Genomic DNA, 22622 nt, shown 5'->3' on the forward strand with positions numbered 1-22622 from the left:
AAAAATGAAAAAACTAAACAGGAATGATTAGATGTTTGTAGGCTTAATGAGAAGGGAATCAATATCTACTCAAAGCATAACAAACATCAGGGCAGAAGAAAAAGCAAAACAAGGTAAACATGAAAAGAGATTAAAATGATCTATCTCAGAGGATAGAGAGAAAGGATTGTTTAAGAATGGAAATGAGTGATTTCATCCTCTCTCATGCAGTTAAGATTCTTTTCCTGAAATCTGTATTTTTAGCAAGTTTTAATTTTTTAAATGATGCTTCTTGATGGTTTAACACACTCACATTCCCTGAACCCACTGGGGCAGCTAGGCTACCATCTCTTCCATTTACAAAGTGGTATACAAAGTTTTCAGGTTCTGTGACTGTCAGAACTGCTCTAGGATTTAGAGAAAGCACTTATAATTATCCATTCTTCAGCTGAAGGTGCTGAATTGAAATTCCAGGGAAATGACTTGCTATACAGCTACACAGCTGAGTCCCCTAGTCCTACTTAATCTTCTTTGCTCTGTTTTTCTGAAATATCTGGTAATGGCGTTTCCAAACAGAGGAGAAAGACACATTCCATCAAAGACTGGTAGAACCATCAATACAATGCTGTTTATGCTACTTCCAAAAGGTAAGAGAAGACAGCAGATTTACATACGAGATTGTTGTGGGCAGAATAATAGCCCTCACAGATGTTCATGTCCTTATCCTCAGAACCTATGAATATATTCGATTACATGGCAAAAGGGACTCTGTGGATGTAATTAAGTTAAGGCTCAAAATAAGAAGATTATCCTGATGGTTCTAGGTAGGTTCAATGTAATTGTAAGGTCCTTAAAAGATGGACAAGGGAGGCAGAAAAGTTAGAACCAGAGAGATAACAGTGGGAGTAGACTCTGCCTGATTTTGCTGGCTCTGATGGTGGAGGTGGACATGGGCCAAGGGCCAAGGAACGAGGGCAGCCTCTGGAACATGGAAAAAGCAAAACAACAACATATAATCATGAGCTCCTCTGGAGGCTTCAGAAGGAATGGGCCTGATTTTAGCCCAGAGACTAATTTCAGACTTCTAAACTATAGCGCCATAACGTTATTCATTTCTGTTTTTTTAAGCTTGTGGCAATTTGTTACAGCAGCCACAGAAAAATAACAGATTATTATACTTTACACTAATAACCCTTACTTTTTGCAAATAGAAGCCATTACACTGAAAATAAATTAGTAGGGTTTTCTTTTGTCCCAATTAAAAAATATAATCAATGGGGAAAATAAAAATCAATATTAATTTAAAATATGTACATAAATGTATTCACATCATGCATGTATAAACATATACCTTTTTTATCAACAGTAAATTTCAGATGAGTTGCTGCTTTTAATATTATAATAGAATTAAGAAAAAAAGGGAAAAGAATCCTATGTTTTAAGAAAACCATAGATGAGAAAGATTTGTTTAGAATGAAATTGCAGTGAATTTAAACATTTTCATCACCTTGCTGGCATCTAGTAGACATCTTTTCCCTCTTGAAATCACTAGAGCACAAATGTCAAACAATGTTATAGGATTTTAGCAGCATTCTGTTTGCAACCAGCATAGACCAAGGAATGTAAATCTGGTCCAATTCAACAGCAGTTTTGAACAGAGCCCGACTTTGTTCTGACATAGCCCACAGTCTTTTATGGAAGACCTTTCATAGGAAAGGGACCATGAGCTCTGAGTCCTGTGTTTGTACCATGTCCTCAAAAAAGACAGGAGAGAATTCTGTGATGCCAAATCACCTGGAAACATGTTCAAAAGAGGGAGACCAGCATGTATGAGGGCCCTGGCAATGTGTGCAATCAAAACTCTTGATTATTTCTGAGCCATGAGTTTCCAGTATTCATGTATCTTGTCTCTTTACATTACATAGGTTGGCTTCTGTCTAGGTTATATGTGCCTGGTTATAAACCCAAACTGTAGAAGCCTCTGGTTTTTCTTGAAAATAACAGCAGAAACCCATTTCTTCTTCCTGTCTTGAAAGAGAAGTGCAGGTACATGTGGTCTAGAGTAGACAGGAAGAGGATAAGCTTCTTTTCTATGGGGGAAAAAAATATCTATTTTTCCTTTGCAGTGGTCTTTGAGAGGCTGGCTGAGCCAGAGGTCAAGAAGATGCCCATGCTCGAGAGTTAATGATGAGTGTTTATTCTTTGGTAGGCACTATGAAACATTATTCGAAGACTGCATCTTTTTGTTTCTATAGCAATGACTACACTTAAAATGCTAGCAAGTAGTCCCTAGGTAATCTATTTGGTTGGACAGTTCCCTTTTTGCTTTCCTGGAACTCTGAAAAGAAACTACTACCAAAGCTGGGGAAACATCGGACTTCAACCAATATTGTTCCTTTGATTTGCAACTTCTAGCAGGGCAAAATATACACAAGATTTCCTTTTAGCACGCTAATCTTAGTGCCAGTTCCAGGACCAAGAGGCTGTTTAATCTGTTGAAAGGCAGCATTCTCAGAGCCTTCCCTGGCTCAGAAGTTTCAGGTTTGGAGGCAACATAATGAATAGACGCTTTGAGAAGGGGAACAGTCTCTTTATTTGAATGAAGCCTCCAAGGAACAAATGCAGCATGAAAGCAGAGAAAGTTTTATTTGGGTGGTGGAGGGAGATAAAAACTCATTTTTGAAAGGGACTCTGTATTCAGTTAGGCAAGCCTCTAGGTCCTAAGAGCTGTGTTGGTGCCTAGCAGCTGTGTGCTGTGAGGTAGGGGGCATTTGTGACAGGTAGGCTGGGTCCCTGGGGCACAAAGTCATTGCCAATGCCTGTTCAGGGGCCCCTTACACAGTGACTGTGACTTTTCTGCTTTTGTATCTGCTTACTTGTTTCCTTGTTAGTTTCCCTTCACTTTCAAGTAAAGTTTTTATTTTTGAGAATTTCACTTTTGTGTTCACGCTCAGTCTCTTCAGTAGTGTCCGACTTTGTGACCCTGTGGACTGTAGCCTGCCAGGCTCCTCTGTCCGTGGGATTCTCCAGGCATGAATACTGGAGTGGGCTGCCATGCCCTCCTCCAGGGGATATTCCCAACCCAGGGATGGAACCTGGAATCTCTTACATCTACTTGAATTGGCAGGCGGGTTCTATAGCACTGGGAAGCCCTCACTTTAGCTGAGCTTTAGCAAAATGAGGACAGGAATTTCAGTTTATAAATGATGAAGAACAACAGGAGAGGGAAAGAAGCAGGAATATGGAGATTAGTGAGAATCCAAACAAGAAAAGCAGCCCCAAAAGCAAGATCAAGGACTTCCTGTGTCAGCCTTTTACACGGGTTATCTTCTTATTACACCAATGTTTTATTGACAGAACGAAGGCCAGCAACAAAATGGACCTGAGCTCAAACAGCTAACACCTGGAAGAGCTGGGAGGTGAATCCATGTCAGTTTTATCGCAGTGTCTACGCTGTAGGAACCCATGCCACCTGCTCTTTCCTCCTACAGACATCATGGCTCACACTGTGGGAGAGATAATATTCTGCTGAATTAAAGTTCACTGAGAAAAATGCTTCTACGCCCTTCTTGGTTGTCAGGAACCAGACTCAATCTTATGTATTTCCAGAAATAAGTGTTCACAATGTCCTACTGAAATGACACGTTAGCATCATGTACCGTGCTTGCTCTGAACTGACTTTTTAAAAAGCAATTTTGTGAAAATGAAACATTTGGCATCTAGGAACTGCCCTTCTAGGTCTGAGACAAATATATAAGGAACACAGGTAGCAGTCAAAGTCCAAGCAGGTAAACGGAGAGCAGTCTATTCCCGTGGAGGGAATTTAACCCTAGGAACTAGCTTCACACGTGGTGGAAGAGATGCTAGCCAAGCAGGTAGCCCTCAGGACTGGGGACAGAAGGAGGAGGAAGCATTACTAGAGCCAAAGTCAGATGTCTGGTGGGAGCTGGATCTCCGAGGGTCATCCCTTCCTAGAGGACCAGGCATACGAGCGCAAGACTGTCCCGCATTCAATCTCCCTTTAACCATAAACCAGAGAAATAAGGGAAAATTTTCATTTTATAAATGATTAAACAGAAGAGAGAAAGAAGGAGCCTGTTGAGATGATAAAAGCTAGAAAACCAACTCTAAAGGCAAAACCAAGGACCTGCGGAGTTCAGCCTCCTTGTGATGCACAGTGGAGCACAGAGAGGGCAAAGTATTGCTTAGAGGACAAACAGCCCAGGACCCCCACAGAGGGTGTTTGCTGTGACCACAGAGTGGGCGTAGGGCCGCCCCCTGTTCCACTCCAGCTCTCTCACCCTCTCTTCTTCCATGTCTTCCCAGCCACACTTCCTGCTGGGCTCAGGCAAGGAAGGTGGACAGTGCGTAGCACAGAGTGGACCTTCGCTGATGCTTCCTGGGCTGGTTCCCAGGACTGCTCTATAGTTTGATTTAAAGCCAGAAAATGTATATCACAAATGAACCCTAGAAGAAACAGACCCCCTCTCCCATTAAATGTCATACGTTTTAATACATCAATCATGTTCTGAGGACAAAAATTCTTCCTCCCTACCTGGGTATGAAAGAATCTGAATTGGGCTGTGAAAACATGATCCTCAAAAGCTAGGCAGAGAGGACAGATAAAGGCAGGGGTATTCAGCTTTCTCTCTGCTTTTCTTGGCTTTCTCCCCTGAAGACTTCCCTTAGGAGTGACCGTAATTGGTTTTTGTTTGTTTCTGGAGAGGAGATGCATTCTAGTGCTTTTTATTATGTTTATATTACTACTGAAAAGGAGAGGCAGTAAGGGAAAATATTCCTTTTGGCACCAGAGCCAATTCAGAAATACTAATCAGGTGATGAAAATACGAATTTAGCCTCTATTACAAGATGCACAATAACTCCCCAGTAGATCATAATGAGGTATAAGGCACTGTAATAGGCCTCATGAAAAACCATATTCAGGCCCTTTTCAAAGGGTGTAATTCTTTTTACTCCAGTATTTGCTCATAGAAGCCTTTTGCAAGGCACAGCATTTTAAGCCAAGAGATAAGAATAACAAGGTAGATTGGGACACAAAGCTCATGGCAGAACTCTGGCAACCCAGCGTAATAAAAAGTCATATAAGCCCACATCCAATTCACGTATTTAATGAAGGCATATTGTGTGCAGAGCAATGTGCTCGGCTAAAGGACAGACTCTGATAAAGTACCTGGTCTAAATGTGCCCTAGATCTTTGGGGGAAAGTAGAACTTTTTATGAGTTAAACAATTATCGAGAATCTGAGTCAATGAATAAATGGATTTTAAATTCATCTTTTCTCAGTTCAGGTGAGAAAATCTTTAGGAAGTAAGAAGAAACATATTTAATTTTTTTTAGTGAAAATGATATGCTTTTTAAGAGTTACATTCCTTTATTTTGGCATTGTGGAAAAATACAACTGAAGTCTTAGAAATTTGTGTCTCTAAATCGCAGCAAGATACTCTATGATCCACCTCCTAGATTAATGGAAGTAAAAACAAAAATAAACAAGTGGGACCTAATAAAACTTAAAAGTTTTTCCACAGCAAAGGAAATTATAAACAAGATGAAAAGACAGCCCTCAGAATGGGAGAAAATAATTGCAAATGAAGCAACTGACAAAGGGTTAATCTCAAAAATATATAAGAAGCTCATATCAGAAAAACAATCTAATCAAAAAATAGGCAGAAGACCTAAACAGACTTTTCTTCAAAGAAAACATACAGATGGCCAATAAACATATGAAAAGATGCTCAACACATTCACTATTAGAGAAATGGAAATCAAAACTACAATGAGGTATCACCTCACACCAATCAGAACGACCATCATCAAAAAATCTACACACAATAATAAAAGCTGGAGGGGACATAGAGAAAAAGAAACCCTCCTGCTCTGTTGGTGGGAATGTAAATGGTAATAGCCATTATGGAAAACAGTATGGAGATTCCTTACAAACCTAGGAATAAATATATCACATGAGCCAGCAATCCCATTACTGGGCATATACCCTGAGAAAATCACAACTCTAAAAGGGACATGTACCATAATATTCATTGCAGTAATATTTACAATGGCCAAGACATGGAAGTAACCTAGATATCCATTGACAGATGAATGGATAGAAAAGCTGTGGTACATTTATACAATGGAATATTACTCAGGCATAAAAAGGAACAAATTTGAGTCAGTTGTAGTGAGGCAGATGAACCTACAGCCTCTTGTACAGAGTAAAGTAAGTCAGAAAGAGAAAAACAAGTATCATACATTAATACATATATATGGAATCTAGAAAAGCAGTACTCATGAGCCCAGTAAAGAATGGACTTGTAGACAGAATAGGGGAAGGTGAGGATGGGACAGACTGAGAAAGCTGCACTGACACGGATACACTCTCATGTGTAAAATCAGGCTTCCCTGGTGGCTCAGATGGTAAAGAGTCTGCCTGCAATGCAGGAGATCTGACTTTGATCCCTGGGTGAAGAAGATCCCCTGGAGAAGGGAAGAGCTACCCACTCCAGTATTCTTGCCTGGAGAATCCTATGGACAAAGGAGCCATGCAGGCTACAGTCTATAGGGTCACAAAGAGTTGGGTACAACTGAGCGATGAACACTTTCACATGTGTGAAATAGTTAGTGGGAAGATGCTAAATAACACAGCAGCCCAGCCTGGTGCTCTCTGATGACCTAGAGCCTAGAGCTGGGGGATGTGGGGAGGAGAAGGAGGCTCAGGAAGGAAGGGATATATATATAATTATGACTAAATATAATTGTCGTACGGCAGAAACCAACACAAAATTGTAAAGCAATTTTTGACCAATTAAAAATAAATAAAAAAGAAATGTATGTCTCACAATAATTGATGAGTACCATTTTTTGGTTAAGCAGATGAAATTAAAAGAACTAAATCAGGATTGGGAACACGTGTACACCCGTGGTGGATTCATGTTGATGTATGGCAAACCCAATACAATATTGTAAAGTAATTAGCCTCTATTAAAATAAATAAATTTAATTTAAAAAACAAATAAAAGAACTAAATCAGACTCATACCAATGTCATCACTCTGAAATAACTCTGTAAGTTTCCCATTTGTTAAGCAACAGAAAATTCATCTATAGACCTCTTTGGCGTCTATCAACAGGTTTTGTTGTTTTTTGGTTGTTGTTGTTTTTAAGTTTTTCCTAATTCAAAATTGACTTGTAGATTTCCAACTTCAACTTGTAAAAACTGTCACTTCTGCTGTTACAAGAAAAAGCTGAACAAGTGAAAATAACAACTTCTCTCAGGCTCATCAGAGAACTGACTATGTCAAGAAAACTGTCACCCTGAAATCTGGCAAAATAGGAGAATCCAGTCATGGCTGACATTTGTCTGCCTGGATTGGGAGCCACATATAGGTAGGAATACTTAAACAGGGTTAAACTAAACCAGGAGGCTACTAGATTGAGGTGGTTCTAATGCCTGGAGGCCTGTGTAAGCAAATCAAAATCTCAGCCTGTAACTGCTTCCGGGTTCTAAGGTTGAAACTCAAGGACAACCAACCATAGCCAAGCAGGCTTTACACTATGGCCGATCCGTAATTTCCTAATTTTGCCTTCCTTTTCTCTATAAAATTACGCCTCAAGCTCCCACTGCTGGAGTGCTCCTAACCACTTCCAGTTTGGTGATGCCAGATTTGAATCAATTTTTGCTCAAATAAACTCAACATTTTTATTATGCCTCAGTTTATCTTTTAATTATGGTAATTTTAGTGAAACTTGCTGGAGTTGAATGTGGAGTAGCTTGAGACTGAGAAACTTCTGGGGGGTGATCTTAGGTGGGCCCCACAAGTTCGTGGGTTTTACCCGTGGGAACGCCACAAGAGTCTTATGGTGACAATTCTCATGGCTCTGGCAGGGGGAGGAGAAGAGTGAGCATTATGATATATATCCAAATAAATATAACATAACCAAGCCTACTCTCCAAGGACTTTGAGAGTTTTATCCTACCTGGGGGAAGGGCATTTCTTTGTCTCTAGCCTCCTCCAGCCTTCCTGTCTCACCTAAGGGAAGAAAAAGCAGCTAAGAAATAGTTGTGAAAGTCCCATTGCAGGGACACAGGCCTACCAAATGACTGAGATTTAACCATAAGATTATAGGACTGCTCTTCCCACAAATGCCCCTCACCATGCCAATATAAACATAGTGGATTACAGCTGACAGACATTTCTATTCAGACTCTATCTAAGGAGGAGATCTTAGGGAAGCCCTAACACAGCAGAGAAGACAAAAAGGAATCAGAAGATTCTGGAATCTATATAGCTATAGCAAATATTAAACACAGCCCAACTCCTAGCCAGAGTAACATAAAACCTCACTCTGAAGGCTTATTTATCTCAGTTTCTATTACCCAATACATCATGCCTGGCTTTCAACCAAAAATTACAAGGCATGCTAGAAGTCAAGGAAAAACAGAGTCTGAAGAGACAAAACAAGCATCAGAGCCAGGCTCAGATGTGACACAAATTCTGGGATTGTAAGATGGGAAATTCAAATGAACTGTGATTAATATGTTAACTATGGAGTAGTATTCCATTAATAATACTAATAAAAAGTAGGCAATATGCAAAAATACATTGTGTAACATAAGCAGAGGAAGAAAAACTTAAAGAGACATCTTCCTTCCTTCTCCTTCCTCCATAGACCAACCTCAGAGAAGGAAGAGCAGAAGGCGGATGGGAATTGGAGAAGGCAGGCCATCCCCCTTAACAGTGCTGGAGCCACCAGCCCAGCCTCTTCAGAGAGTCAACCCCACCAAAAGCTAAGAGTTCAAAAAAATGGACCTAGCAAGGTACTGTGGAGATTAACAAACTTATTCTACAGTTTATGTAGACAAGCAAAACACTCAGAATAGCCAACACATTTTTGAAGGAGAAGAACAAAGGTGAACTGATGCTACTCCGCTGTAAGACTTACTATAAAGCTACTGGAACCACACTGTGGTATTAGCTGAAGACAAATGTTGAGTTGGCCAAAAAGTTCATTCAGGTTTTTCTGTACAATGTCATGGAAAAACCCAAACTTTTTTGCCAACCCTATAGATCAACAGAACAGAAAGCCCAGAAATATACACCTACGTAAATATAGTCAATTGATCTTTGACAAAGGAGCAAAGACAAAACAATGGAGCAAAGATAGTCTTTTCAATAATGGTGCCAGGACAACTGATGTCCACATGTAAAAAGAAATGAATCTAGACACAGATATTATATTTTTCACAAAAATTAACTCAAATAAACATAAATTAACATAAAATACAAACCTAAAATAAAACTCCTAGAAGGTAATATAGGAGAATACCTACATGGCCTTGGATATGGCAATGACCCTTTTTTTTTGAGGTTGGGTCAGCCAATCTAGAGTGCCTATCATCTATTGACTATTTTTATATACTAGACAGATCACCCAAAGATCCTACAATGGAGGAAAGTGAGAGAGTAGGAGGGTGCCCACAGCCTCAGTGCTGTGAACAGGGGGACAGGATTGAAGCCCAAGACTGTCCAGTCTCAGAGCGCCTGCCTTCCCACCATGCCCTGGGATCTCTAGGTTACCAGTTTATTATGAAAGGAGATACCTCAGGAATAGCCAGGCAAGAAAGATACATAGAGCAAGGTATGAGGGAAGTGGTGAAGAGTTTCCATACCCTCTCCGGGTGCACCACTGTCCTGGAATCTCTATGTGTTCACTAACCTGGAAGTCTGGCAATGACTTTTTAAGATACAATACCAAACGCACATAAGCCATGAAAGAAATAACTGATAAACTGAACTTTCATTAAGACACAAATCTGCTCTGTGAAAGACAATGTTAAGAGAATGAGAAAACAAGCCACAGACTGGGAGAAAATATTTGCCAAAAACACCTATAATAAAAGACTGTCACCCAAATTATATAAAGAACTCTCAACACTGAAAAAGAAAACAAGCTGTTTAAAAAAGTGGACCAGAGACCTTAACACACACCTCACCAAAGAAGGTATGATGCTGCTGCTGCTGCTGCTGCTGCTGCGTCACTTCAGTCGTGTCTGACTCTGTGCAACCTCATAGACAGCAGCCCACCAGGCTCCGCCGTCCCTGGGGTTCTCCAGGCAAGAACACTGGAGTGGGTTGCCATTTCCTTCTCCAATGCATGAAAGTGAAAAGTCAAAGTGAAGTCGTTCAGTCGTGTCTGACTCTTAGCGACCCCATGGACTGCAGCCTACTAGGCTCCTCTGTCCATGGGATTTTCCAGGCAAGAGTACTGGAGTGGGTTGCCATTGCCTTCTCCAAAAGAAGGTATACGGATGGCAAATGAGCAAATGAAAAGATGCTCCCCATCACATGTTACCAGGGAAATGCAAATTAAAACAAAAAGATACCACCACACACCTATTAGAATGGCCAAAATCTGGAACACTGACAAGCCCAAATGCTGACAAGTTTGTACAGCAACAGGGACCCTCATTCATTGTTGATGGGAATGAAAATTCTGTAGCCACGTTGGAAGACAGATTGGCAGTTCCTTACAAAACTAAACATGCTCTTATCACATACGATTTAGCTATCAAACTCCTTGGTGTTCACCTAAATAAGTTGAAAGTGTATGTCCACATAAAACCCTGCATGCAGTATGTACAGCAGTTTTATTCATAACTGCCAAAACTTAGAAGCAACCAAGATGTCCTTCAGTAGGTGAATGTATCAGTAAACTGTGGTATATCTTTATTCAACACAAAAGGAAATAAGTTATCCAGCCATGAAAAGACAGGGGGAATGCATATTTCTAAGTGAAAGAGGTCAATCTGAAAAGGCTACAAACTATATGAGTCCATTAGATTGGACAAAACTAAGGAAAAACTTAGGCAAAACTCAGGAAGCAATGAAAAGATGAGTAGCTGTTGGGGGTTGGGTGCACGGATGAACAGGCAGAGCACAGAGGATATTTAGAGCAGTGAAAATACTCCGTATGATGTCACAGTGATGAATGTATGTCATTATACATTCGTCCAAAGCCAGGGTGAACACTAATGTAAGCTACGGACTTTGGGTGACATGATGTGTCAGTGTAGGTTCATCAGTTGTAACAAAAGTGTCCTCTGGTGGGAAATGCTAATAGAGGATGATATGCACGTGCAGGGGCAGAGGGTATAGGGACACCTCCGTGCCTTCCCCTCGATTTTGCTGTGACTCTCAAGCTTCTCTAAAAAAAAAAGTCTTAATTTAAAAATGGACATGACTAATCCTTAATAACTGAAGTAATATTTTTTAGGGCCTAAAGTGACAAAAAAATTATGGAGTAAGACTGAATGTTGTTATGGTTGCTAAGTACCAGTGGGAAAGAACATATTTAACTCAACACAGTTAAGAGTGATTACTTAGGAGACGGGATTATTTCAACTATAATTTTCATGTGTATATATCACTGAGTTGAGACTCCTCAATCCAGCCAAATAAATAAACACGTTCATATTTTTTTTAAATTGTGGTAACTGAAGTCTCTTGAGAGCCCCTTGGACTGCAAGGAGATCCAACCAGTCCATTATAAAGCAGATCAGCCCTGGGATTTCTTTGGAAGGACTGATGCTAAAGCTGAAACTCCAATACTTTGGCCACCTCATGCGAAGAGTTGACTCTTTGGAAAAAACCCTGATGCTGGGAGGGATTGGGGGCAGGAGGAGAAGGGGATGACAGAGGATGAGATGGCTGGATGGCATCACCGACTCGATGGACATGAGTTTGGGTGAACTCCGGGAGTTGGTGATGGACAGGGAGGCCTGGCGTGCTGCAATTCATGGGGTCGCAAAGAGTCGGACACGACTGAGCGACTGAACTGAACTGAAGTCTACAGTTTAGTCTCACTATAGTTTAGTCTCCGAGTCTGACTATTTGGCCAGGCTTACAGAGCAGAAGAAATTTAAGTGTACTAAAGGCTGCTTGGGGAGTCCATAAAACTGGAACAAAGAGGTCACGACAAGAAAAGTGCTGCCCAGATGCTTCTGCTGAGTGGGCCGGGAGGACTATTCTCTAGCAGGTGCTAGCAAATGGTTCAAGTTCCTCCCCAGCACTTCCTAATGCGATGCTGGAAGATGGTATGTTTGTAGGATGAGCAAGCTTTATTCTATAGTAAAGATTGCTTCTGATTTCATCTGGTGGTGGGTAAAATCCTCTGTTAGATACTAATCTTTCTTTCAATATATGAGATCTTCTGAGCGTTCACTTCCTAGGAGGCATGCCTACATATCTACTAGACATGCCTAAGCCAGATATTTGGTGGCAAAACCAAACGTTAATTTTTTGGAGAGGGACCCATTCTTAACAGTTGGAGTATTCTCTTAAAGTTCTTACACAAAGTGGTTCATTTTTTCCTTATAAATTGGCCTGATTAGGCACAGATTTTCTCTTCATGGTCATACCAACATATTACTATTAAACTTTCATTTCAGCTATAGGAGCTAAGAGATGCAAAATAAGCCAACCATATTATTCCACAGAGGCCACTGTCCACTGTGGTATATCTACCCTCAGCAAGCATAATTTTCATGGAACTATAAACTGTGTGATAGATTAGTAAGCCCCCTTTCCCTCCTCTGCTTAGAAATCTAAGCTTGGCCTCATCATTCATCCCTTCTCCCATTACAAGAAATTCTGTCCACAAAGTCCGGAGTTGGACCAGCAGCTCGTATAACTTAACACCAAAAAAAATGAACCCAATCGAAAAATGAGCAGAAGTTCTATATAGACATTCTTCAAAGAAGATATACAGATGGCTGGTAAGCACATGAAAAGAGGCCCAACATCACTAATTACTAGAGAAATGCAAATTAAAACTACATTGAGGTATCACCTCATACCAGTCAGAATGGCCATCATTAAAAAGTCTACAAATAATGAATGTTGGTGAGGGTATAGAGAAAAGGGAGCCCTCCTACACTGCTGGTGAGAATGTAAGTTGATGCAGTGACTATGGAAAACAGTATGGTGGTTCCTCAAAAAACTAAAAATAGAATTACCATACGATCCAGCAATCCTACTCCTGGGAATATACCTGATGAAACCATAATTTAAAAAGATACGTGCACCTGTATGCCCATAGCAGCACTGTTCATAATAGCCAAAACACGGAAGCAACCTACGCGCCCACAGATGAATGGATGGGCATAGATTGATGAATGGATGAAGAAGGTGCTGTGTATATGTGCATACACACATACACACAATGGAATACTTCTCAGCCACAGAAAAGAACAAAATAATGCCATTTGCAGCAACATGATCAAACTAGAGATTATCATACTAAGTGAAGTAAGTCAGGAAGAGAAAGACAAGTATCATGTAACTTATATGTGGAATTTAAAACACGGCACAAGTGAACCTATCTGAACAGAAACAGAGATCAGATTTGTGGCTGCCAGGCAGTAGGGTGAGGGATGGACTGGGAATTTGGGGTTGATAGATGCAAACTATTACATTTAGAATGGATAAACAGTAAGGTCCTACTGATGGCACAGGGAACAATATCCAATCTCCTGGGATAAACCATATTGGAAAAGAATATCAAAAAAGAGGGCTTCCCTGGTGGCTCAGAGGTTAAAGCTTCTGCCTCCAATGCAGGAGACCTAGGTTCGATCCCTGGGTCAGGAAGATCCCCTGGAGAAGGAAATGGTAACCCACTCCAGTATTCATGCCTGGAGAATCCTGTGGACAGAGAAGCCTGGTAGGCTACAGTCCACGGGGTCACAAAGAGTCGGACACAACTAAGCGACTTCACTCACTCACTCATATGTGTGTAAAACTGAGTCACTCTGCTGTGCAGCAGAGATTGGCACACCATTGTAAATCAACCATACTTGAATAAAAAAGCAAAGTCCAGAATTAAGCACTGCCTCTTTTCCCATTCCAAATTTGGGAACAGTGTGTTGAGCACTTTTGGGAAACAGTGAATACAAGATTCAGAGACATGGTTCAGGTCTTGAAACTTCAGTGAATTGGTGCTTATTAATATACAAATCTAATAAAAACCATCACATTTCCTTTTAGAATCTCCAATTTCAATTTGGGCATGGTGGATTCTGGAAGATAACATTTATTTAATATTTAAAAATAGGATGAATACAGAAAAGCTATGGTTCAAACTCCACTTTCCTGGAAGCCAGGGAACAGGGCTCCTGCTGGGTCCACTCCAAAGGCAGATAAGTGGTTTACATAACGTGCTTCCGAAAAAGCTTTTGTACTGAAGAAGCTAATTGGCATATACAAGCCAATACCAACACATATTCTGTCCATTACTCCCCCCCCACTTCAAAATGGTATGTACGTACATTGGCTTGACCATGCTTCTCTTACTTAATATCTCTTAGAAAGCTTTTCATATTAGAACATAAAAAACTACCTCATCCTTTTTTTTGTTGCTACATGCACTTTTGCGTAACTGCATGGTACGCTATTGTATGGTTATGCTATAATTTGCTTCACAGTAATTTATTGATAAATATGTAGCACAGTGCATGAGTCTACTGTACGTGTGTGCATGCTAAGTCTTCAGTTGTGTCTGACTGTGACCCCGTGGACTGTGGCCCGCCCAGCATCTCTGTCCATGGGATTCTCCAGGCAAAAATACTGGAGTAGGTTGCCATTTCCTCCTCCAGGGGATCTTCCCAACCCACGGATGGAACCCATGTCTCTTACATCTACCTGCATTGGAGGGGGATTATTTACCACTAGCGCCACCTGGGAAGCCCAGATGAGAAATTATGGGATACCCTATTTCTATCATCTCTGTGTTCTTAAAAACCCAGGATGCTCATTGTGGAAGAAAAAAAGACACAGCTTTGAAATAATGACCAACCAGTAGCAATGAATATCTTGAATTTTGAAATCAAGTCTTCTTAAGAGAAATGGCTGATTCCAGGGATAAGAAATGCATAACATGAGCCTGGACTATCTTTTCATGAAAGCTAGGAAGAAAGCTATCAAAAATTACAAGCATTATGTCAAAAATGACCCAAAGCTACCTTGGGTACACAGAATCATAGATATTTTAAGGCAAAAAGAGCAGAGAAATGATCTCATCATTAATCCACCTATTAAGCACTGCCTATCTGTCCAACTGTACAAAAAAGATCTTCACAACCAAGATAATCATGATGGTGTGATCACTCACCTAGAGCCAGACATCCTGGAATGTGAAGTCAAGTGGGCCTTAGAAAGCATCACTATAAACAAAGCTAGTGGAGGTGATGGAATTCCAGTTGAGCTATTTTAAATCCTGAAAGATGATGCTGTGAAAGTGCTGCACTCAATATGCCAGCAAATTTGGAAAACTCAGCAGTGGCCACAGGACTGGAAAAGGTCAGTTTTCATTCTAATCCCAAAGAAAGGCAATGCCAAAGAATGCTCAAACTACCGCACAATTGCACTCATCTCACACGCTAGTAAAGTAATGCTCAAAATTCTCCAAGCCAGGCTTCAGCAATACGTGAACCGTGAACTTCCAGATGTTCAAGCTGGATTTAGAAAAGGCAGAGGAACCAGAGATCAAATTGCCAACATCCACTGGATCATGGAAAAAGCAAGAGAGTTCCAGAAAAACATCTATTTCTGCTTTATTGACTATGCCAAAGCCTTTGATTATGTGGATCACAATAAACTGTGGAAAATTCTGAAAGAGATGGGAATACCAGCCCACCTGACCTGCCTGTTGAGAAACCTATATGCAGGTCAGGAAGCAACAGTTAGAACTGGACATGGAACAACAGACTGGTTCCAAATAGGAAAAGGAGTACGTCAAGGCTGTATATTGTCACCCTTCTTATTTAACTTCTATGCAGAGAATATCATGAGAAACACTGGGCTGGAAGAAGCATAAGCTGGAATCAAGATTGCCAGGAGAAATATCAATAACCTCAGATATACAGATGACACCACCCTTATGGCAGAAAATGAAGAGGAACTAAAAAGCCTCTTGATGAAAGTCAAAGAGGAGAGTGAAAAAGTTGGCTTAAAGCTCAACATTCAGAAAACTAAGATCATGGCATCCAGTCCCATCACTTCATGGGAAATAGATGGGGAAACAGTGGAAACAGTGTCAGACTTTATTTTGGGGGGCTCTAATATATCTGTAGATGGTGATTGCAGCCATGAAATTAAAAGACATTTACTCCTCGGAAGGAAAGTTATGACCAACCTAGATAGCATATTCAAAAGCAGAGACATTACTTTACCAACAAAGGTCTGTTTAGTCAAGGCTATGGTTTTTCCAGTGGTCATGTATGGATGTGAGAGTTGGACTGTGAAGAAAGCTGAGTGCTGAAGAATTGATGCTTTTCAACTGTGGTGTTGGAGAAGACTCTTGAGAGTCCCTTGGACTGCAAGGAGATTCAACCAGTCCATTCTAAAGGAGATCAGCCCTGGGATTTCTTTGGAAGGACTGATGCTAAAGTTGAAACTCCAATACTTTGGCCACCTCATGTGGAGAGTTGACTCATTGGAAAAGACCCTGATGCTGGGAGGGATTGGGGGCAGGAGGAGAAGGGGACGACAGAGGATGAGATGGCTGGATGGCATCACCGACTCGATGGACATGAGTTGGGGTGAACTCTGGGGGTCGGTGATGGACAGGGAGGCCTGGTGTGCTGCGATTCATGGGGTTGCAAAGAGTAGGACACGACTGAGCAACTGAACTGAACTGAACTGAACTGATCTGTCCAACACAGCACTAATTTTGCTGTAGAAATAAAAGACACGACTGTATTATCTATTATTTCTCTGCCTGTGCTGTCCAATATATTAGTCACTACTCACATGCAGTCACTGCCATTTCAATTAATTAAAATAAAAAATATTTATTTCTCAGTCTCATTAGCAATGTTTCAAGTACTCAACAGCATACATGTCTTGTCTCAGCCATGGTCTGCTCCTGTCTAGGACCATGAGAGTTTCCTAAGAGGTCTATAAGCTTCCATCCTGGTCCAGTATGACCCTACCCCTAATATGGGTCAGATGTCACTCTGCCTAAACCCCTGCAATGACTTCTCCTCCCACTCAGAGTGAAAGCTAAATTCCATACAATATACAAGCAGTTTGGCTTTTTGTCACCTCTCTGATGTTACGCCACTCTCTCTTCCTCTGCTCAGTCCACTCCCCACTCTACTTCCTGCTTGGATACGTTCTTCCCTGTACCCCCATGGCGCACACTCTCACCTCCTCCAGGTCTCTACACCTTCTTAGGGAGGCCTGTCCTGCCCATCCTAGAGTATAAAGGATCACTGCCCCAAATCTGGCATTCTCTATTACTGCTTATCATACTTGACATTTTACGTATTTGTTTCTTATCTGTTTTCTCCACTGAAATGTTAGCTCTATGAAGGCAAGAACTTGGTTTTGCTCACTGTTCTACCCCCTCTCATGACATGCAGCTGCTACTCAAGTGCTTACTGAATGAATGAAGGAATTTCTTCATGGGTTCATTTGCTCTAGCAGGCCATCAGTGTTTCAGTGAAGAGAGAACTCTCTATGAGAGCTGGTGAGGGACAACTAATATGAAGGGATATTGAGAAGGAAATGACTGCTGGTTTCCACTGCCATGAAGAAATGATTCCAAGGGCTTGCAACTGAGTATAAGCTTTTTAAGAGAGAGGACCATTAAATAATGCCTCGCTTCCTGCCTTCTTTTAAAAAAAGTACTGGCGTTTGTGTTTGATAAAATGAGGAATATAATGAGTGCTTCTCAAATTTTAATATCTGTATGAATGACATGGGAATGTCATTAAAATGCAGATTCTTACTCCATCGGTCTAGAGTGTGACCTGAGATTCTCCATTCCTGTCTAGTAATGTTGATGCTGCTGGTCTGTGAACCACACTTTAAGCATCATGGAATTAGATAACTATGAGTAGCATCCTTTGGATCTGTAATTTCATAACTCCTTCCTTCCTAATGGAAGAAAAGTGAAAGAAAAATGTCAGTGTTTCCTAAAAATTGAGTCTAGTTGATACAATGATAAGGTCATCACCTAACAAGATTAATATTACCCAAATAAACCAGTATGTCTTCTGGTTAAATGAATCATTTTCCAACCACTTTTATTTTCTGAATACTCAAGTATTTTACAGGAAAATGAAATATTTATGATTTATTAAAGAAAATTAATTTGGCCTGTAAGAGTTATTTGAATGCTATACTTAATATTCACAAATAACATACTTCACAATTTCTAAATTACAAATAACTTATCTCAACCAAATTCATTATATAAATATTTAATAAAGCCTCTCAAGCATAGGTATAACACAACATAATCCTTTTATTACTTTCCTCAGGGAATAAGGTGAAAAAGTCACATTCAATATTTATGAAATTAGTATTCGAAAATGAAGGAGTGTTTAAAATGAGAATCTGAATATCAGTAGCATAAAGTATTTTCAGAATTTGCTGGGTATCTCAATCTGCATTCTTATTCTAGCTAATGGAGGCAGAATAGGGATTTCTTAATAAAGAAAAAACTCTGGAAGAGCCATAGGGACAGGGGAAGGGGTGACTCAGCTGGGGACAAGGCTCAAACCACACCGCAGTTTCCCTCAAGCCAAGCCTCATGGCCTCTGCCACGGTGCATCACTGCTGCTCACAGAGTACACAGGGTGGATGCCAGAAACTCTGCCACCGCTCACCCCAAATCCAGCCTCTCCCCTGCTACCCTCACCAAAAGATGGATTCTGCAGAGAGGCAGTGTGGGTCACATACTTGGGTTTTAATTGTAGGACTGGACTTCTAAAACCCAGACTTTGAAAAACACTGAAGTTCACATTCCCACCCTACCCCAAAAAAGGGAGAAATGGCTACCAACCAGGGTTGTTAGAATCTAAGTGTAGGGAACAGATTTGTAAATATAAACATGCACACTTATGTAACCTATAATCAAGATTACAGCTATCTTATATATTCTGAAAGAAAGGCAAAGTTCCCATCTCTTAAAATTTGGAAGTATTTTTAAAAATAACTCTTTGCAAGCCCATTTGGTAGAGATTAATCCTCAAAATTATGTAACATAATCATACACTTATAATAACATACATATACACAGCAACCTATAATATAATGAACTATCATGTTATATAATTCTAGTTTGAATAAAAACATGAGTAAATATCAACTTATTCCACAGACATTTGAGAATGTCCTCTGTGCTGTGCTAAGCTGATTCATTAGAATTCAAAGGGGATTAGTCTGCTGAATGATGCTCAGTGTGGATAAGTGTGTTAGGTTTGGGCTACAAAATGTTTAAAAATGAGATTGACCCAATTAGAGAGACACCTCTGATACAATCTGGGAAGTTATAAAGACTACTTGAATCAGTCCACTAGAGGTGATTTTTCTCATCTGGGTGCTTTAAAGATTCATAATCAGAACATTAAATTAAATGATTCAAAGAACCATTAGGGCACTTTCCTGGTTGTGCAGTGGATAAGAATCTGCCTTCCAATGCAGGTGACATGGGTTCGACCCCTGATCTGGGACGATTCCACATGCCGTGGAGTAACTAAGCTTGTGTGCTACAACTACTGAGCCCGTGCTCTGCAACAAGAGAAGCCCCCCTTCCCCATTCCCCACAACTAGACTGCGAGCAGCAACGAAGACCCAGTACAGCCAAAATAAATAAGTAAAAAAGAACCATTTGGGAAGATCAGTGATCAGGTAAGGGTATTTCTGAATTTCTTGATTTGAGAGATCTATGGATCACATTCCCTACAGACATCAATTATGTCCTGAGTTGACCTTTGGGGCCCTCTGCATCTCCTAAATTCCCATTATTGCAAATTTTTCAATGGCTGTACCACAGTCATTTACATTATTTTTCCCCAAGTGCAAGACAAGCTCCTTAAAATAAAAAATTGTGTTGTTATCTCAGAATCCCCATAGTGCTTTGTTTACAGAAATTATGCATTACATATTTATTTATTATGTGGAGAAATCTCTGAGGTGCTTTTACTTGGCTGTGATATTAAAAGAATGGGAAGAATTTTCCCCTTTTCATTTCTGAAATTTCAGTTTTACTCTTCATGGTTAGATACAGAAAGGCTAAGTTTATTGGATGTTAGCTGATAATTTGTGGACTATTTTACTTTTTCTTCTTCCTTCCCAAGAATAACAATTCTTTTCAGTTCATATCTGTAAAACTGTATTTTAAGATCGGAAGGGAGAAACATTAATTTAAAGTTGACATTTTTGTATTTCCTTTAGATCAAGGAAGTTCTTGAAAGCAGATTGTTCTAGACACATGAAACCATCCTTCTTTGTCATCTTGGCTTCCTCATTTTGCTCTTGATAGACGCAAGATCAGTTTTGAGTTTTCCCTGTATTGTTAAGTATTTCTGAATGTTTTTAGGCACTTATGAAAATTTCATACAAGTGATGGAACCTCCAAGATCCACATACATACATCCAAAATTCTACATATAGTTAACAGACTTTCAGAAGTCCACTCACATATCCTAAATATAAAAATGTATATTCCTAATACTCCAGAAATCCACTTCGAGACAAAAGCCCAAAAGACATATGTACATATATTCACCAAGAGGCATACACTAAATGTTCAGAGCACAGCCGTTCACAATAGCTTACCAACCACAGAATAGACAATAGATTGTAGCACATTCCCATAATGGAATGAAAAGAAACAATTTACAACTGCATACAATAATGTGTATAAACCTCACAAAGAAAAGAAAGTGGAGTCGCTCAGTTGTGTCTGACTCTTTGCGACCCCATGGACTGTAGCCTGCCAGGCTCCTCCATCCATGGGATTTTCCAGGCAAGAGTACTGCAGTGGGTTGTCACTTCCTCCTCCAGGGGATCTTCCCAATGCAGGGACTGAACCTGGGTGTCTGGCACTGCAGGTGGACAAACCTCACAAACACAATATTAAAGGAAAGAAGCTGGATATGGAAGGTATTACCAGGTGATTTCATCTACTTAAAGTATAAAGACAGATTATCTTTAGTTGGAGGAGTGGCTAGAAGGAAACAGGAGCTTCCTTCTGGGGTGGTGGTGATGTTCTGTTTCTTGATTTGAGTACTGCTTACCTGGGTGTGTTTGTGAAAATGTATTGAATTAAATGACATGCATTTAAAAAAAATGTATATGCTAACTTTCAAAAAAAAGTTAGAAGAAAACACCTGTTTTAGAGTAAGAAAATAACTTAATTTCATTAAAAAAAAAATAGGGGCTTCCCTGGTGGCTCACTGGTAAAGAATCCACCTGCCAATACAGAAGACACAGGTTCGATCCACAGTCCGGGAAGACCCCACATGCTGTGGGGCAACTGAGCCATGTGCCACAACTACTGAACCTGTGCTGCAGTGTCCATAGACCGCAACTACTGAATCCCACTCACTCCAGAGCCCATGGTCCGCAACAGGAGAAGCCACCACAGTGAGAAGCCCGCACACCACAACCAGAGAAGAGCCCCTGCTCATCACAACTGGAGAAAAGCCCGCACAGCAACAGAAACCCAGCACAGCCAAAAGAGAAATAAAAATAAAGTTATAAAAAAATCAGGAAAATATTTACCAACCTTCCATTATACATAGAAAAGAAGTAAAGGAGACCTCGGAATTCTGAAACAGCATTTCAGTGGCATCTAGTCCTTTATGATCCTGACACAGAGCAGTCTGTAACCCTTAAATCTCCTGTAAGGCTGACTCAAAGGAAAAAAGAGAATGCATAATACGTTTGTACGCATGGAAAGCACCTGGCAAAAATGTTAGCACCAGCAACCTCTAGCGAGGGCGGCCTTCAAGACTTGGCTAAAGAGTGAGCCTATACCACCTAGCACCTTTAGACAGATTCGTTCATTTAGTGATTCTGGAACAGTCTGGAATACTGACTGCAAATGTCAAGTCTCCACCACTTAAGACACCATTATTGCCTCAAAGGTATGTAAATACATGAAAAATCAAAACAAAGAGAGTATTACAGCAAGTCAGCATAAAAGTAATGTTTTCACAGCTATTTGATTTAAATACTAGCTATATCAGGCAAAGCATACCTTTTTCTGGGAGATCACTCTTGGTAATTGTAAATAATGATGCTATGAACATAAGTGTACATGTATCTTTTGGAATTAGTATTTTGCTTTTTTGGATATATATGCAGGGATGGAGTTGCTGGGTCATATGGTGGTTCTATTTTTAGCTTTTTGAGATACCTCCGTAGTGTTTTCCACAGTTGTCACATAAATTTACATTCCTACCAGCAGGGTACACAAGGGTTCCCTTTTCTCTACACCCTTACCAACATGTTATTTGTGTTCTTTTTGATGATAGCCATTTTGACAGGTGTGAGGTTATATTTCATAGTGGTTTTGGTTTGCATTTTTCGGATGGTTAGTGATGTTGAGTATCTTTCCATGTGCCTCCTGGCCATCTGTATCTGAGAAACCTGTACGCGGGTCAAGAAGCAACAGTTAGAACTGGACATGGAACAACAGACTGGCTCCAAATAGGGAAAGGAGCACGTCAAGGCTGTATATTGTCACCCTGCTTATTTAACTTCTATGCAGAGTACATCATGAGAAACGCTGGGCTGGATGAAGCATGCGCTGGAAGAAGCACAAGCTAGAATCAAG

At 40.4% G+C, this 22622-nt stretch overlaps 1 protein-coding gene and 1 non-coding gene across 4 annotated transcripts in view; one reads left to right on the forward strand and one right to left on the reverse strand.

The window, feature by feature from the left end:
• RAPGEF4 (Rap guanine nucleotide exchange factor 4) overlaps nucleotides 1-22622 on the reverse strand; it is a 334045-nt gene that overhangs the window by 98264 nt on the left and 213159 nt on the right. The window lies entirely within an intron of this gene.
• On the forward strand, nucleotides 13568-13640 carry TRNAW-CCA (transfer RNA tryptophan (anticodon CCA)). Its single transcript has one exon. It is a non-coding gene; the product is annotated as a tRNA-Trp (tRNA).

The sequence above is a fragment of the Bos javanicus genome, chromosome 2 (genome assembly GCF_032452875.1).
Source record: "Bos javanicus breed banteng chromosome 2, ARS-OSU_banteng_1.0, whole genome shotgun sequence".
NCBI classification, from domain to species: domain Eukaryota; kingdom Metazoa; phylum Chordata; class Mammalia; order Artiodactyla; family Bovidae; genus Bos; species Bos javanicus.